This window comes from Hemicordylus capensis, chromosome 9 (genome assembly GCF_027244095.1).
Source record: "Hemicordylus capensis ecotype Gifberg chromosome 9, rHemCap1.1.pri, whole genome shotgun sequence".
Lineage (NCBI taxonomy): Eukaryota > Metazoa > Chordata > Lepidosauria > Squamata > Cordylidae > Hemicordylus > Hemicordylus capensis.
In genome coordinates this window covers 30,192,387-30,210,551 of record NC_069665.1, presented here as the reverse complement: position 1 = coordinate 30,210,551, position 18,165 = coordinate 30,192,387, and the positions used below count along the sequence as shown (strand labels likewise).

At 52.1% G+C, this 18,165-nt stretch overlaps 1 protein-coding gene across 1 annotated transcript in view; it reads right to left on the bottom strand.

The window, feature by feature from the left end:
* Nucleotides 1–11,441, bottom strand: part of ZNF469 (zinc finger protein 469) — a 59,986-nt gene extending 48,545 nt beyond the window's left edge. Inside the window, exon 1 of the mRNA XM_053271519.1 lies at nucleotides 11,308–11,441. The gene's annotated coding sequence lies outside the window, so the exon portion shown is untranslated. The remainder of the gene's footprint in view (nucleotides 1–11,307) is intronic.
* Between the last annotated feature and the right edge of the window lie 6,724 nt (nucleotides 11,442–18,165).

Below are 18,165 nucleotides of genomic sequence, written 5' to 3'. Positions count from 1 at the left end.
CTCTCGGTTTTCTTTTGGGTTGGGAGGCTGGGTTAGGAAAAGACCCTTTTCTGCTTGAGGTCTCGAAGAGCTGCCACCAGTCAGAGTGGGAAGCACTGTGCAAGGTGGGCCGATAATTAGACCCAAGCTGGCAGCCTCATATGTGGGGACAGGCCAATAGCTGAGTAGCAGAGTACAGGCTTTGGATGGAAAAGGCCCCGGGTTCGATTCCTGGCCGCATCTCCAGGTAGCAGGTAATGAGAAGATTCTGCAGAGCTGCTGCCTGTCAGAGTAGACAGCCCTGTGCTAGATGTCTGACCTGGTGTATGGCAAAGAGGCTAGCCGGAAATACTGCCTTCATTCAACATGTAGAGTTCTACGGAGGAAGTCTTCCAAAACGTTCCCCCTGAGTCTTCCAGTGCTGCAGTGCCCAAGCGATGTGGGAGAGAAGGATAAATTCTAGACATTCATGCACACCAGTCCTGCAGTCCAAGAGGAAGCTGGAGGAAGAAGGGTTCTTTTGCAGTTTTTCACAGCACACAAGAGACTTCCTTTGTTTTGTTCACGATAACGAAGATACAAAACCCATATCAGATTTCCCAGGAAATCACTATTAAGGGAGGTGGGCGAGAAACTCCAGGGAATGCCATGAACCAAGCCAAGCCCAACACTGCAACGTGACTCATCAACAGCCTCCAACCAGGGTGATCTGCAGCTCTGCACAAGAGGAGGGAGAGAATGGACTGTTCACAGCACTCAAGTAACCAGAGGCAAGATTCCCACTCAAGCCTCTGCGGGGTCATTCCTATGGCCAAGGGACCCCACAGCCTCCACACCGGGCGTCCTTCGCAGGCCCATTAAAATGCAACAATGGGATACGGCGGGGAACGGAGTTGGAAGGGTCATCTGTGCTCAAACACACAAATACAGTTCTGCATCCAGTATGGGCCAAGGGAAGCTGAGCTCGCCCATCTCTCTGCCTGATGCAACTGGGGCTCATTAGAACAGCAGAGGTCTGCTGGGCCAGGTCAGAAGTCCAACAGCTTTAGTATGTGGGCCACAGTGGACAACCAGATGCCTCCAAAAACTGTGAAGACCAGATGTAGGTTCCCACAAAGGCTAGCTCCACAGCTGCTGCTCCCCAACAACTGGAGCTTAGGAAGCTGCCTTCTACTGAGTCACACCATTGGTCCGTCCAGCTCAGGATTGTCTACACAGACTGGCAGCGGCTTCTCCAAGGTTGCAGGTAGGAGTCTCTCCCAGCCCTACCTGGAGATGCTGCCAGGGAGGGAAGACGGGACCTTTCGCATGTCAAGTATGCAGATACTGTTCCACTGATCTACGGCCCCATCACTTAAGGGGAATATCTTACAGCACTCACAGGTGGCCTTCCATCCAAATGCAAACCAAGGTGGACCCTGCTTAGCAAAGAGGACCATGCATGCTTGCTAACCAAGACCAGCTCCCAGAATGCCATTATAACTGGGATTCAGAGGTCCTCTGGGCATGGAGGTTCCACTTAGCCATCAAGACCAAACCAGTAGCCATCAACACAGCTTCCACGTACTTGAGGACCCCTGGCCACTTCTCTACAAGCTTTTTCAAAATGCTTACACAGGTGTAATTCAGATATGAGGCTGGCTTCGCACAAGCAGGTCTCTGTTTTCTGTCAAGAAGTGACGTTGAGTCCTTTCATGGCAAACACCCACACACATCCTGATGCTGTGGACGGTTCAACAGGTATTCCCCGGCCACCCCATAAGAAAAGGGCCAGGATATGTGGTCAGTTTGTTCCACTGGAGGAACGAAACAGTCACGTTAACAGTGGAGCGGGGGGCGGGGGGGGATGACCCAGCGACGAACTATCTGATGCAAGTCAACTCTCACATCTCTGTGCATTAAATAAGCAGATGGGGGGAAACCACGCCTGAAAAGGAGGCCACATTCATCACATCCTGGCCGCCTCAAGCCCCACGCCTCACAAACACTTCCGGGGTCCCCGTGGGCCTGTTCCCAGCAGTCTGCAGGCGTTTATTGGGAGCCTCCTTGGTCTTGTTTGAGAGCGGAGAATACACAAGGAGGAATGCTCCTCCCACTCTCCCCACTTCCCCTTTCCATTCATACAACTTGGCATCGGGAAAGACGAACTGCATCCAGAGCTCTCCTGCGGAAATTCTACAGAAGGGAGGGCAGGCAGAGGATGGCCCTTCCTTGGTGCTTACAATGGCGCTGGCCCAGATTAAAGGGCATCAACGACAGTAGGGTAAATGACGCCTCCTACCGTATGATTACTAGGGTAAATGACGACTCCTACCGTAATTCGGGAGCTGTGACCAGCCCACTCCTAGCCCAATTCAGACATGTTGCTGTACAAGTGTAGAGATGTCTGTGCACTCATATACACGTGTTTATGTGAATGACTGTGCCAGTGTATATTTCAAAAGTTAACCTGGATGCAGGCCCTTCAAATGCACAGTACAGATAGGTAGTGTACCTGCATTTGGCATAGCATGTGAATGACTGTACCGATCTGACCCTGTGTACACTGTACACTCATTGTACGAGTGTTGAACATCATGTGTGAAACGGCCTCCCAACTTGTGATCATGTGTGAGGGTAGCACAAGGTTTCAAATCCCCATTCAGCCACGAAACTAGCTGGGTGACTCTGGGCCAGTCAATTCTCTCTCAGCCTAACCTACTTCACAGGGTTGTTGTGAAAGAGAAACTCAAGTATGCAGTACACCGCTATGGGCTCCTTGGAGGAAGAGCGGGATATAAATGTAATAATAATAATAGTAATAATAATAATAATAAGAAGAAGAAGAAGAAGAAGAAGAAGAAGAAGAAGAAGAAGAAGACTCGATGTCTGGATAAAACAAACCAGTCAATAACACCTGTCTGACTGTGTAAACAAGAAATAATAATAATAAATGAAGATGTAAAAATATTATGGGACTTCCGACTACAAACAGACAAACATCTGCCACACAATACACCAGATATAACTGTAGTCGAGAAGAAAGAAAAACAAGTCAAAATAATCAACATAGCAATACCAGGGGATAGCAGAACAGAAGAAAAAGAAATGGAAAAAATCACAAAATACAAAGATCTACAAATTGAAATTGAAAGGCTGTGGCAGAAAAAAGACCCAAATCATCCCAGTGGTGATTGACGCCCTGGGTGCAGTTCCAAAAGACCTTGAGGAGCACCTCAACACCATAGGGGTCATGGAAATCACCATCAGCCAGTTACAAAAAGCAGCTTTACTGGGAACAGCCTATATTCTGCAACAATATCTATAACAATTGACAATAAAATTCTGGCATCCCAGGTCCTTGGGAAGGACTTGATGTCTGGATAAAACAAACCAGTCAATAACACCTGTCTGACTGTGTAAACAAGATAATAATAAGAAGGAGGAGGAGGAGGAGGAGGAAGGAGGCGAAGAACTTGGTGGTGTGCTCAGCCCCAGCTGAAGAGGAGAGATTTCCCTCCTAGCTCGTTCTGAAGCTGGGGAGGGAATCCGGATAGGGCGTGTTTCTCCTACCCAGCTGGGGCTTAGCACACCATCAAGACCCCCACTTCCGACCTTGTTTTACACACACAGGGGGTCAAATATCAGGAGTGCCCGCAGCTCCTGAACTAGGGTAGGACGCAGACAGATGTTTCGCACCCATGAACCAGCAGGTGAAGTAGGCCTGGGTGGATGGAGGTTGCCCAATCCATCTGTTCCAGATGTGCCTATTTACCAGGAAGAGTCCCAGCTCTCTGGTCCCCATGTCTGATCAATCACATCCCTTGTTTTTTGCCTTCCGGCAGGTATTAAGCAAAACACTCTCACTTCAAAAAACCTGTGCACACCCTTCAGTTGGTGGGTTTCAGGTTCACTATTTGGGCTGGTGGGGTAAGGATCACGAATGGCTATGGATTTTTCAGGAGCTGCCATATCCAGAGTTTTGGGAAAGAGGCACAGAAGGAATGAACGGGCCAGATTCAGGGGAAGAGCTCCAGGCCCACCCCCCAATTCGCCACTCACTTGGGGAGGGGACCTTATTTCTAACTTGGCACACAGACCCGCCGCCCCTCCCCCTTAAAAACTAGTCCTGCTATGCCAGAGACATTTGATCAGCTCACTTTGGAAGTGCATGAGAAATGTCAGCATACCTTAGCTGACCGCACTGCAAGGCAAATATTTCATCATGCTTAAGAATACGAGCAGCAATACCTCCGCAGCCAGAAATAATCCTACAAGCCTGGCATGGAGGAATATTCATCAGGAACAGATGGACCTCCTGACCTGAGGCTGACAGGCCTTCAGAGTCTGGAGTCTCCAGGAATTGGATTCCCTCTCCAGGTGACTCTTGAAAGAAACCTTGGATATTTGAATAGCTTGATATTGGGGGAAATTCTGTGTGTGTGTGTGTGTGTGTGTGTGTGTGTGTGTGTGTGTGTGTGTGTGTGTGTGAGAGAGAGAGAGAGAGAGAGAGAGAGAGAGAGAGAGAGAGAATCGTGAATCTACAGGATTAACTTCAGAGTGGGCAATCCTCTCCTGACCCAAATTTGAATAAGCACAAAAGGAGACAGTTTGTGCCAGATACAATGATGGATCCAACCAGAGTACGTTTCTCTCTCTACAAATGAATAAAGTTAAGCAAGACAAGCTTTGCAAGAGGTGAGCTGCAAAATCAGTTAAAATCAGAGAGCAGATGCAAAGAAAGATGTCAGATCTCCTATTCACCATGGCAGCCAATATGGCATGACAAGGTGTATTCATGGCTTCACTTAGAAGATGCATTTAGTTTAAGTTCCAAATGCCTCCATTTTCTGGAAACGCATTTCCCTGGAAACTCACCACACCCTTTCCCCCCTTTCCTTTACATAGGAGCACAAGAAGATGTCTTCTACCGAGCCAGATCCTTGGTCCACCAAGCTCAGGATTGTCTACACTGACTGGCAGCGGCTCCCCAAGGTTCCAGGCAGGAGTCTCTCCCAGCCCTACCTGGAGATGCTGCCAGGGACTGAACCTGGGACCTTCTGCATGCAGGCCTTATGGTGGACTAGTCTCCAGACATCCCAAAATGAAGGAGAGGGAACGCCCACTGAAATGCACTGGTTCCTTCCAAATGGCCATGGAACGTACTGGATTTCCGAATGGCCAATGGCCATGCATGCCTAGGGCCCTTTGGAAGGAACCAGTGCATCCCAGGGGCCATTCCCTGACCTTCATTACAGTACAGAGTCTACATGATCAGGTCCATGGGGTCAGCCTAGCGGACTAGGAACACAGACCCTCGGTCCACCTAGCTCAGTACTCTCTACCCAGACTAGCAGCAGCTCTCCAAGGTTTCAGGCAGGAATCTTTCCCAGCCCTACCTGAAGATGCTGCCAGGGACTGAAGTGGGGACCTTCTCCTGCAAAAGGCAGATGCTCTGCCACTGAACTACGGCCCCATCCCCAAAGGCAACACACATGAGTCTCCCATCCAGGTGCTGACCACACCAAGACCTGCTTAGCTTCAGCAAGGTGGCTGTACTGTGTGCCCTTAGACCATGATCTGGACTGTTGGGGAATGCCTAATTAGATTAGGAACATAGGAAGCTGCCATATACTGAGTCAGACCACTGGTCTATCTAGCTCAGTATTGTCCACACAGACTGGCAGCGGCTCCTCCAAGATTGCAGGCAGGAGTCTCTCTTAGCCCTCTCTTGGAGATGCTGCCAGGGAGGGAACTGGGAACCTTCTGCTCTTCCCAGAGCGGCTCCATCCCCTACGGGGAATCTCTTCCAGTGCTCACACTTCTAGTCTCCCATTCATATGGAACCAGAATAGACCCTGCTTAGCTAAAGGGACAAGTCATGCTTGCTACCACCAGGCCAGTTCTCCTCTGTTCCTAACTAAGGCCGAGTCTACACCAGGGCTTCTCATCTTTGGCCCTCCTACAGACGTTGGCCTACAACTCCCATAATCTATGGCTTTTGGCCACTGTGGCTGGGGATTATGGGAGATGTAGTCCAAAAACAGCTGGGGGTCAAAGTTGAGCAGGCCTGCACTACAGTGTCCATCATCCCTGACTATTGGCCATTATGGTTGGGCATGATGTCCAACAACACCGTCTACACACACACACACACACCCCTGCAATTCAATGGCAGACTGGATTGTACCACTTCAGGCTGTCAGAGGGGGGCGCCATTTTTGGCACACTCCCACACCTTTAAAAAAGGCAACCTTCCTGCAGGGAGCAATCCAGCCCAACAGAGAGATATCCTAGTCCAGCTCTTTGATGTGTGTTTAGTTTTCTTCTGCCAAGGCTGTTGTTCTTAATGTGGGGAAGCATTCACAAACCCGGTCCTCCTCAGAGCAGGCGGTCCCAAGCAACAACCTCTGCCAAATTCTACTCCACCGAAGCCCCTTTCAAAACGTGGCGCTCTAAGCCGGCCCTGGAAACAGCCGGGCCTCTAAAGAGTTAAGCAGAAAGCAACAGACTCGGATTTCTTCAACTAAGGCTCAGCAATCCCCCCACCTAAGCTGAGCTGGCACTTGGAGAAAGTTTCACAAATCCAGAGGCTGCAACACACACATTGCCTTCCGTTTGTCAGGGGGAGAAAAGCAAATCCGAGTTAATTGAGGAAACAGAAGCCGTCCCCCTGACTGGTGGAGCGGCCCTTGCGGGCTGCTGCCCGCTCAGTTTCCACTGCAGACATGACGAAAATAAAATAAAAATTAATTTTGGTTGACGCTCGAATAATTTATGACACTTTCGAGCTGGTGGGAACTTTTCTCTTTTGAGGAGCGCAGAAACCTGGGTCCGTGCAGCAGCCGCCATGAAACCCAACACCACAGGATGGAACACACACACCTGACACCCCAGGGGGGTCAAAGCGCACCTCTCTCTCTTTTAAAAAAGGAAGGCAGGAAGGAAGGAGCCACAAGGCCGTCCCTTCTATTAAGACGGCAAGGGGAAGAGCCAAGGAGAGCGTGAGCAGCAGACTCTTGTGGCTGCTTCTGGCTGCAGGGGGAGGAGGGGGTGTTGGGAGAGAAAGCCTGGCCAACCTTGGCACATTTCTCCTGCCTTTCCTCTCAACAGCCCAGGGAAAACTGCCCCCTCCCCTTTCAGCAGCCCTGTGGGGGCAAGTCAGGCTGAGAGAGGGTGGCTGGCTAAAGGCCAGTTGGTAAACGTCTTTGTGGCTCAGCAGGGATTTGCACCTGGGTCTTCTTCCCCCTTCTGGTCTGACACAGAAGAGCCAAAGAAGAGTCCATCCAGGTCAGCATCCTGCTTCCCAAAGGAGCCCGTCAGATACCTCCGGAGAGCCCAGAAATGGGGCACGTGGGCAGACCGCCCTCTTCCTCTACTGCTTCCCAGCAGAGGCATCCTGGAACGGAGGAACAGAGGAAGCTGCCTTCTACCGAGTCAGACCCTTGGTCCATCTAGCTCAGTATTGTCTACCCAGACTGGCAGTGGCTTCCACAAGGTCTCTCTCAGTCCTCTCTTGGAGATGCTGCCAGGGAGGGAACTTGGGACCTTCTGCATTCAGATGCTCTTCCCAAAGCAGCTCCATCCCCCAAGGGAACTACCTTACAGTGCTCACATGTAGTCTCCCATTCAAAGGCAAACCAGGGCAGACCTTGCTTAGCAAAGGGCACAAGTCATGCTTGCTACCACCAGACCAGCTCTCCTCCCTGCCTCTGTAGGTAGCATATCTCCATCAAGACTAAGCCGTGAGTAGACTTCTTCTCCATGAACTTGTCTAACCCCACTAACATGCACACTGAATGCCAATGAGTGCCTGACAGAGAAATAAAACATCAAAGGGGGGAAAGAGCAAAACAGAACGTCAAAAATCTAGATTCAGCAGTGCTTAGAGGAAGAAAACCCAGGCTGGGATATTTCTCTAAACACCCAGAACGGAAGCAGCCCTCCGCTTCTTGCCCCTTCTCCGCTTTTCCTCCTCCCACCTGTTTAATGATATATTTAATCTCCGTTTATTGAGACGTTTAAGACACAACTGACTGTCACTTGACTGGTGAGTAAAGGAAACCTCGGGATCCTCGGGATCACAGCATTCACCTGTTGACAGACCTACAGAAAGGCCTACAAGATCCGCCACGCCTTCTGTCCCCCAAACGCCTCCCTCACCCCCCCCATCGGCTGAACCCAGAAGCGTGGGGGCGGGGGGGGAGGAAGCAGTGAGGATTCCCACTAGGACGCACAGGAGTTGGGCAAGGCATTGCCAGAATTAAAAAACACACACCACTTGCACAGTTGCTCATGATTCAAAAGAAAGCTGGGGAATCCAAATGCTCTGCTCTCCACAAGCAACAAATGGAAAGTCACTTAAAGGGACTCCCGCCTTAAAGCGGCAGAGCCAATTTCGCTGGTAGTCAGGGAGGAGGAGGAAGCGTGTGCAATGCCAGACTGTGCAGCGGCATGAGCAAAAGGGGAACAGGCTCACACATCAGAGGCAGTGCAATACCAGGGTAGTCTTTTCTGATCTCCTTGGCCCAGGGATCCTCACAGACAAAGGTGGTGCTTATGGAGAGTGCAGGTGGGCTGTCATGCATGCATTTGGAGGAAGGGGGTCTTTCTCTGAAAGCAGGACAACAGCAGCAACAAACATCCATATACCGCTTTTCAACAAAAGTTTCCAAAGCGGTTTCCATACATACATACATACATACAATGGCTCCCTGGCCCCAAAGGGCTCACAATCTACAAGAAACATGATATAGACACCTGCAGCAGCCACTGGAGGGATGCTGTGCTGGGGATGGAGAGGGCCAGTTGCTCTCCTGCTGCTAAATAAAGAGAATCACCACATTAATAAAGTCCCTCTTTGCTCAGTTAGCAGGGGTTAGCAGGACAGATGTGCCCAGTATCCTATCCGGGAGGACACTTTCCAGCCCATAGGCCCTCACAGCGTTGAGTAGGGAGGGTTTAAACTAAGCCAGTAGGCCCATTCACATGTTATGCTGAACACTTGTACGGCGAGTGTATTATGTGCACAGGTACAGTCATTCCCATGTTATGCTGAACGCAGGTACAGAAGGACACTTCCTATCTGTACCCGGCATTTAAAGGGCCTGTTTCCAGGTTCACCTTTAAAATGAAGACAGGTAGAGTCATTCACACAAACACACGTATGAGTGATGAAGATGCATGTGCAAGCCTGAAGCTGCCTACTGCGGAGTCAGACAATTGCTCCATCTAACTAAGCACTGTGTACACTGGCTGGCAGCAGCTCTCCCAGCCCTACCTGGAGATGAACCTCTGCATGCAAAACATGTCATCTTCTGCCCCTGAGGTATGGTTCCCCTCCTTACAGGAGGGAATGGAGGCCGGGTTGCTCTACTCTTCCCAAAGTAAACTGAACTGTGCTGCAAAAGTTCTGTCTTGCGTTAAGGGCTGCACTGCAACTCATTAGTTCACCCAGAATGCAAAACACAGCTTGAAAAGGTTTGGGAGAGACCAATTGCTTACGAAAGCCTGGGAAGCCATCCTCACATTTGCCACAGTTTAATTGCCCTGAATCTGCGAGTCAAAGAGTCGTTTCCCTGGATGGCTGCGGTTTGCACTGGAGTCTAGGGCTGGCTGAACTGCAGCGGGGTAGGGTGGGGTGTGGGGCAGGGAGTGGGGCGCTGCTGGGATTAACCTGGGCATTTTTAAAATGGGATCTTGCGAATGCTCATGCCTTTGTTCCAGTGTGTACACAGGGATCTAGGAAGCTGCTGCTTTATCACAGACCATTGGTTGGCTCGCCTCTCTAGATCAGCAGTAGTATCTACACTGACTGGCAGCAACTCTCCAAGGTTTCAGGCACTTTCCCAACTCTGCCTGGGAGTTTTTCATACCTGGCTTTTAGTTCGCATCTCCTCCGGAATGGAGGGGGCGCGTTCACATATCGGCCAAATCTACCCCCAAGTCCCTGCAAGCGATCAGGGAGCACTTCACACACAATTCGGGTTTTTTTAAAAAATCAACTTCTTGCATGGGTTTTGGGGGGCAGCTTTGAACTCGCAATAAAGCCTGGCAGAAAACCTGCAGGGAAAACCTGCTACGGGAGATGTGGCCAGGGACTGAACCAAGCAGAGGTTTGTATGCCAAGCAGAGAATCTGCGTCATGGCCCCTTTCTAAAAAGCACAGGTGCTGCTGGGACTTGAGCTTGACCTGCCACTGACATGCTTGCTCATGCATCCCATGTACAGTGAGGGCTTGGATCTAAGAAGAAAGGCACTCTGTGCACGCTCTATGGCATGCTCTTCTTCTGCACTGCAAAATATATTCTGGGCTTGGTTCCTCACGAGCCTTAACGCAGTGGTGGGCCACTGTGTGAAACAGGATGCTGGACTTGATGGGCTTCCTTGGGCCTGATCCCAGCAGGGCTTTTCTTAGGCAACACCAGTTAAAAGCTACACCCCACCCCCAGCAGCTAACGCTCCCTACTATACATTCCAGTGCTAAGAATTTAAACAGTGCTGGTGACCCGGCTTCCCGACATCTCTCCGTGGCAAAGCCTACATGTCCTGCCCACAGAAGGCAAGAGGAGAAGGGTTAAAGACAGAGAGAGACACGGGTGGGGGGGGGGAGAGGAGGTCCATCTCAGATCAAAGACCGCGACTCTGCTCAGCAGATGAGCAGATCTATCTTCACTTTTTATTTTTTACAGATGAATCGAGGAGGCTGCGGGGGGGGGGTTAACTCCTTCCCTCCCAGAGACCTCGCCCGGGAGGGGAGGGGAGGGCAAGGGGGGCACTTTGCCTAAGAAGAACCCCCCCCCCCGCCCCAGCTGCCCGCTTCCTCCTCCTGCATCTTCCCGACGGACTTGACAGCCCCAGCCAGACTGCCTTGGCAACAGCCGGCCGCTCCTGCGAGGACGGAGAGCGGAGGCTGCCGAGAAAGGGCGGAAGGTTCCTCTCCCTGCCCAGCGCCGGGACGACACCGAGAGCGGCCGGGAAGCCTGCCGGGGCCAGCGGGGAGGCAGCCCCACTGTGCGGCACGGCCCCTCTCGGCGCGCGTCTGCCAGGCCGGCCGCCGAGTGTCCCGGCCCGGGCGAGGGACCCCTCGCTCGCTCCGAAGGGCGCTCTCCCTGCCCAGGGACCGACGAATCGCTGCCGGCAGCAACGCCACTTCCAGCCAGCAGAATGCAACCACAGACCGACAAGCGAGGCCAATCAAGAGGAGGGGAATCCCGCCGGCCCCGAGTCGTCCTCTGGAGCGCCCCAGGCCAGCAGCAGCAGCAGCAGCAGCAGCAGGGCGGGCTGCGCCCCGCAATTTGCGCCCGAGCGTCCCGGCACCCCCGAGACAAAGAGCAGCCGGCGGCTTACCTCGGGCCGGAGTGGCGGCTGGCGGGCGGAGCCGCTGCTCCTCTCGGGGAGGCGGGCGGCGGCGGGGGCGCAGCAGCAGCAGCAGCGAAGGCTGGGCGCTCTGCGGAGGGAGAGGAGCGCTCTGCTCGTGCCTGCCTGCCCACAGGCGCGGAGCAGCAGCAGCAGCAGCAGCAACCTCCTCGCCAGGCGGCGGCGGCGGCGGCGGCAGCAGCAGCGCACGCCCCCTCCCTCCCCGCGGCACCAGCCAGTAGGAGCCGCCGCCAGCCCGAGCGAGGAGGCGGCAGAGCGGGGCGCGCAGAGAGGTGGGCCGCCTCGCTCGCCAGGGTGATGGCGGGGAGGCTCCGGCTCCGCTCGGGCACCCGGCGGGGGCTCTGTCGGCAGCTGCCTCCCACTGAGCCAGAGCCTTGCTCCAGCCAGCTTCGCGTGCCCTGGCCGGCACTGACTGGCAGCGGCTCTCCTGGTGGGTCTTCTTTCCCAGCTTCCCTGCCCGAGGCTGGACCTGGGGGACTTCCTGCGTGCAAAGCAGATGCTCTTCTTCCGCTGAGCTAAGGCCCCATCCCCTAAAAGGGAATGCAGGAAGCTGCCTTGCTCCATCTAGCTCAGTATGGTCTGCACACTGACTGGCAGCAGCTCTTCGAGGATTCAGGCAGGGGTCTTTCCCAGGCCTACCTGGAGATGCTGCCAGGGCTTGAACCCGGGGCCTATCTGCAAGCGAAACAGATGCGCTTCCACTGAGCTGCGGCCCCACTTGGATTCCAGTTGTAGGCGCACATCTGCCAGCACAAGAAGGTGCCTCTTGAGTCAAACCGTGAGCCTCCCGCTGGCTGGCCCAGCATTGCCTAAGCCTGTGGTGGTCCCCAATCAGGGTTCCGCCAGATGTTGCCCAACTCCAACTCCCAGCATCCCCAGCCACAATAAATTGTAGCTGGGTGTGATGGGAGTTGTAGTTCAGCCAGCCACATCTGGAGGAACCCTGGTTGGGGACCACTCAAGAGGCCTAACCCGATGGGCAGAAGCTCTCCCAAGCCTTAGAGTGAGGCCTTTGCTGTCACCTGCTACATGATCTGGGCAATGACTCAAACAGGGACCAGCCGCATTCAGAACACACCTGCACAACCCGTGAGCTACAGCCACATCCACAAAGTCTCTTTTAGAAGACATTAACTTCTCCCAAGTAATTCTCATCCCTGGCCTCTGGTTGCCTGCTATTCGTATCCACACCATCTCCAACCTTAACCTTAGGAACACAGGAAAGCTGCCTTATGCAGAGTCAGACCCTTGGTCCCTCTAGCTCAATACTGCCTACTCTGACTGGCAGCAGGTCTTTAAGGTTGCAGGCAGGAGTCTCTCCCAGCCCTACCTGGCAGTCCTAGGCTGGGACCTCCAGCAAGCAAAGCAGGCTGCAGACATCTGGGGAAGGATATTAGGGGAAACTCTGTCAGGGGAAATCTCATGGTCCTGGATATTAGCCTTGCAAACAAGCTCTGTAACTTTTACGGGAGACAGACAAGTACAAGATGCCAATCCACTTAAAAACAAAACCAAGCCTTCTCTTCTTATCAAAACTCAGCCATGGCCTTAATTAAAAACTCTGCAGCTATAACTAATCAGATAAGAAGAAGAGGCTGTGTTTTAAAATCCCATCCTCCCCCAGACCTATTCTCCCTGCGTTGGCAACGTGTCCAAACTCCTGGTCGGAGAAAGGCGTCCAGAGAATTGATTACATACTGTGTCAAGATGACAGAGGTCTCTCCCCTCCTGATTATTCTTGATTAAGACCAGGTATTGGTAACACAGCATAAATGTGTGCATCTATTCCAGGTGTGTACCAAAATTACTAGTCTGTGCTACCGATGTAAATCAGTTCCACACTAGTTTTTGTGTCACAGCTTTCAATCCATTTTGCAAAACAAAAGCTTGCTATTCGATCGGAATGTCCAAGCAGCTAGTCCTCAGTAAGAACACAGCCAAATCTCATGTTATTTGCACAGTGAACACCAGTGCCTGATGAAGGATCTCTGAGGTAGGAAGGTTTTCCACATTTTCAGATCACTGAGTTAAACATCACTGAAAATGATCCAATGCCATCTCTTATGAGGCAAGGTCATGTTCCCAGCATGGAAGATCTGCATTGGGTTCACAGCCCTATGCACTTGAGCACTGCTCAATTCAGGGGAACTCAGTTCCAGAACCTATTTGAATCCAGGATAGCGCCCTAGAACGCAAAATGTAGGAATAAAGAAAAGTGCCTCTGGCCATGTACAGAGTGCATTTCCTCTCACTGATGAGTAACCGAAGACATCCAGGATTAGGAGGCAGGGTTTTCAGGTCAAAAGATGAGATTTCTAGGCAAACTTCATCTCTAGCAGCTGACGAATCAAAGCGCTCTCTCAATTTATACCAAAAGAGAGGAGAAAAACTATCACTGGGCTCCTGGCAAGAATCTGGCTAAAAGAGTCGCTGACTTTTGGTTTTCCATTCCGAAAGGGACAGAGAGGAATAGAGGATGCCCCTTTTCCTGGCAGAGGGAGAGATGAAGGACATCGGAAACCCCCATATGGGACGACCCAGCCCTCCATAGGATGTGACCAAATTCCTTTGCAAATGCGGGTTATTTATGCAGCTCCATAAATGTAGACAGTTATTTGCCATCTAATCTTGACAATCCAGTGGAATTTCAATAAAAGTCTTAGACAGGATCAAAATCCTGGCCAAGGAGCTCCTAGCAGGGGAAGACGCTGCCCTACCCGGCATGTTTATTTCCAGAGATAACCGCTCTGCGCTGCTTCGGCGAGGAGGGCCTGGTCTCTGCAGCGTGTAATATCGGGTCTAGAATGACTTCTTGCTTTGTTTGTAATAAAAACGCGTGTGGTTTCTAATAGCACACATTTAACCTCTCGTTCTGCAAGCCTCAGAAGCAACCAAGCATTTCTGAGCCGTGGCGTCATCTCTCAACGTTCAACGGAGGCTTGGCCGCATTGTGCTAAATTGCAAAAAGGTCTTTTGCAAGGACGGACGGGGCTCTCATCACTCGACCACATCCCAGCCCTGCTGCCTGCCTGCGAGCTAGCTCTGCTGCTGCTCTCCTCTTTCTCGGGCCTCATTTGCCCAAAGGGCAGCAGAAGAGGGGGGATCTGCTGCTGGGCTGAACCAGGAAAGGTTCAGGAAAGGTCCCTGCACATAGAAAACCTAAGCTGGGGCCCTTGGAGAGGAACATAGGTTGCTGCCATATGCTGAGTCAGACCACTGGTCCCTCTAGCTCAGTATTGTCGTCACAGACTGGCAGCAGCTTCTCCAAGGTTGGAGGCAGGAATCTCTCTCTCAGCTCTCTCTTGGAGATGCTGCCAGGGAGGGAGCTTGGAACCTCAGATGCTCTCCCCAGAGCGGCCCATCCCCTGAGGGGAATATCTTAAAGTGCTCACACATGTAGTCTCCCATTCAAATGCAAACCAGGGCAGACTCTGCTTAGCAAAGGGTGCAACCCATGCTTGCTACCTCAAGACCAGCTCTCCTCACGTTTCCCCTGACATGGGCACTTTGTATGTCCAGGGAATGGTTTTGTATGTAAGGGCATTCAATCAGACAAGCCCTCACCCTCCCATGCCATTTAAAGCGATACGTTCTGGAAACAAGATTCCGACCCCTCCTGTTCTTTGAGAGATTTGTGGCTTACTTCCTCGCAATCGATCCCCTGAGGTTATTTCCTCCTAGCCAATATTGGAGCTGGTCAAAGGTAACTAACCAATGCTCTCAGTTTATTATAGGTGAGGAACATAGGAAGCTGTCGTTTACCGAGTCAGAACCTTGGTCCATCTTGCTCAGTATTGTCTACCCTGACTGGCAGCATCTCTCCAAGATTACAGGCAGGAGTCTTTACTATCCCTACGTGCATGCAGTCCTGTAGATGCTCTTCCACAGAGCTATGGCCCTCGTCCCCTAAGGGGAAATCTTACAGTGCTCACAGGTAGTCTCCCATTCAAATTCAAATCAAGGTGGACCCTGCTTAGCAATGGGAGCCATTCATGCTCACTACTGCAAGAGCAGCTCCCTGAGCATATCTCAGGGATACTAACTAGGAGATATACTTAGTTATCCCTGGGGCCTTCGGACAAAGGGTGGTATATAAATAAATAAAGCAGTAAAGCTCATGATTCGCATGCAGCAGGTCCCAGGTTCAATCCACAGCATCTTCACTTAAAAAGGAACTTGAGCAGCGGGACTGAGACTGGGAAACAAGAGAGGGCTGCTGCCAGCCAGAGCAGACAGGACTGGGCTAGATGGACCAAGGGTCTGACTTGGGCGGCAGTGTCCTGTCTCCATACGCTTCTAACCTAAGTGGGGCAGTATCATATTATTGGCCAGGAGAGCATGCAAGTCCCGGGATTATACAAGACCTTGCCTGTCTGTCTCTTTCAGGGCATGCAACAGCTGTTCCAAAAAAAAAAAAGACATTCCATTTCCAATCCATCTTTGCTCAAAATGGACACAAAAATCCGGATGAGCCTTTTCAAAACGGCCCAGCTCTCCGCAGCCTGATAAGAAGCAGCCAGACGCTGGGAAGAGCCGGAGCTTCCTGGAAGTCCTTGAGCTTGTGGAGGGGAAGCATCTCTTTCCAGCTTCTCCTAGACATTCAATCTGGGAATCCTGTTAATGAAAGGAAAACAGAGCGAGGCTCAGGAGCAGAGGCCTGGGGTGTGGTAATCCAAGAAGGCCGGGCTGCCGGCATGAATGGAACCTTTCACTGTGGTCCAGCGCGAGCCGGTGGCACACAGACCTGTGGAATTCAAAGACTCCTGTGCATCCCGACCAGGCCGTGGCTGGTGTCGGAGGGGCTGGGCCACGCGCCTCGGGGCCAGGAGGATAGGGGACCAGCGTCCCAGGAGATGCAAGAGCCCAGCACAGATCTCTCCGGGCAAACTGGCGAGGCTGCTGGCAAGCTGGAAAGGAGTGGGCTGAAAGCCTCGGAGAGGATTCCAGAAGGCCAATCTGAGGGGGAGAGGGTCGTGTTGCACCCCGGGAGAAGATCAGGAGGGATGTGCAGTTTCCAGATATTTCACAGGATCCCGGGGAAAAGAGCTGCAAGGAGTGCCTGCCTCTGCCACTGACAAGGGAATGAGAAGCCTTAAATATAAAGAGCAAGGAAGAGGAAGGTGATGGGAGTGTGTTGCATCAGACTAGGGTTGGGCAGAGTCCGGTCCGAACCCCCCCCCCCCCCCCAGCCATGGAACTAACTAGCTGACCCTGGGCCGGCCACGGTTTCTCATTCTAACCCTACCCCACAGGGGTGCTGTGAAGAGAAAAAGAGGGAGCCCATATCTGATGTGCAGAGGTCCTCGAAGGAGGGAGGGATATCAGTCATATCCTTGAGAAAAGGGAGGGGTCGGGGCTTAGCTCAGTGGAAGTGCATCTGCTTTGCATGCAGAAGGTCCCAGGGTCACTCAAATTCATGGAGACTGTACTCCATAGACAAGGACAACTCTTAAGAACATAAGAACGGCCCTGCTGGATCAGGCCCAAGGAGGCCCATCTAGTCTCACATCCTCTTCCCCATAGCGGCCCACCAGATGCCTCAGGGAAGCCCACAGGCAAGTGGGGAGGGCCTGCCCCCTCTCCTGCTGTGGCTGCCCTGCAAGTGGTCTTGAGAGGCATCCTGCCTCCAAGGCTGGAAGAGGCCTCTAGTCCTCAGACTAGTGGCCATTGATGGACCTGCCCTTCATGAGTTTGTCCAAGTGCTAAGGCTTGTGGCCATCACCACATCCGGTGCCAAAGAATCCTACAGTTCAATTATGTGGCGCGATGGGGAAAAGTACTTCCTTTCGTTGATCCTGAATTTCCCAGCCATCAGTTTCGCGGGATGACCCCTGGTTCTAGAGTTGCGAGAGAGCAAGAAGAGCCCTGTCCACTCTCTTCAGACCATGCATAACTCTTACATGTACAGCATTTGCTTTGCAGGGCGATGGCCACCGGTTTAGTCCCCGAAGCACTTCTCGCTGAAAGGGCAGCAGCAAGGAATGGGAAGGTTGGAGCCTGAAATCTTGGTGGCCCATCAGAGTTATTCATGCCTCCGTATATATCGAAAGGGCCAACTAAATGGGCCAGTGGTCTCGCTCTCGGTACAAGGCAACATCAGTGGAAGAACACCAGCTTTGCACAGAGAAGGCCAAAGGTCCCGTCCCCAGCATCTCTGGGCAAGAGCATCAGGGGCTTTGCTGGAGAGTCTGGCAAACTGCTGCCAGTCAGTGCGGACAGGCTGGGCCAGATTAACCCTCACCGCAATTTTTCCGCAGGGCAAGTAGGTACAGTGTGTGGAAACGCTTCTGTATCTGACGAAGAGGAAAAGCTTGCACTTCCTAGACGAGGGAAAAAACAAAACGCGGCCTTCCTTCCCCCTATAATTCTGTCTCCAAGGGATAACTAACAGTTACTTTTCGGCTGGTCCTGTGCAGTTTATTTAATGACCTGTTTAGCAAGCAGCCTCACTTCTCAATGGGCTCCTTGATGCTTCCTGTGCAGAGATTGCAGAAGGCAACCCGCTAAAACAACTGACTCATTATACCCCACACTCCTATTGGGAACAGGTCATTCTCTTAGCCATGCATGTCTGCATATGCTTGTCTAGAATATAAAGGACACACACACACACACACACACACCGAGTTATTTTCCCCTTCACTTTTTCTTTCTATATATACTTCACACACACTTCAACCCCCAGATGAGGCATGAATAGCTACAGTGTGCCGGATAGGTTTTTTACAGTTGCTTTCAAAATGTTTGTAGAAAAGGGAGTGTGTGGCACAGAATAAAGATCCCTTCAGCCGTCTCTCTCTCTCTCTCTCTCTCTCTCTCTCTCTCTCT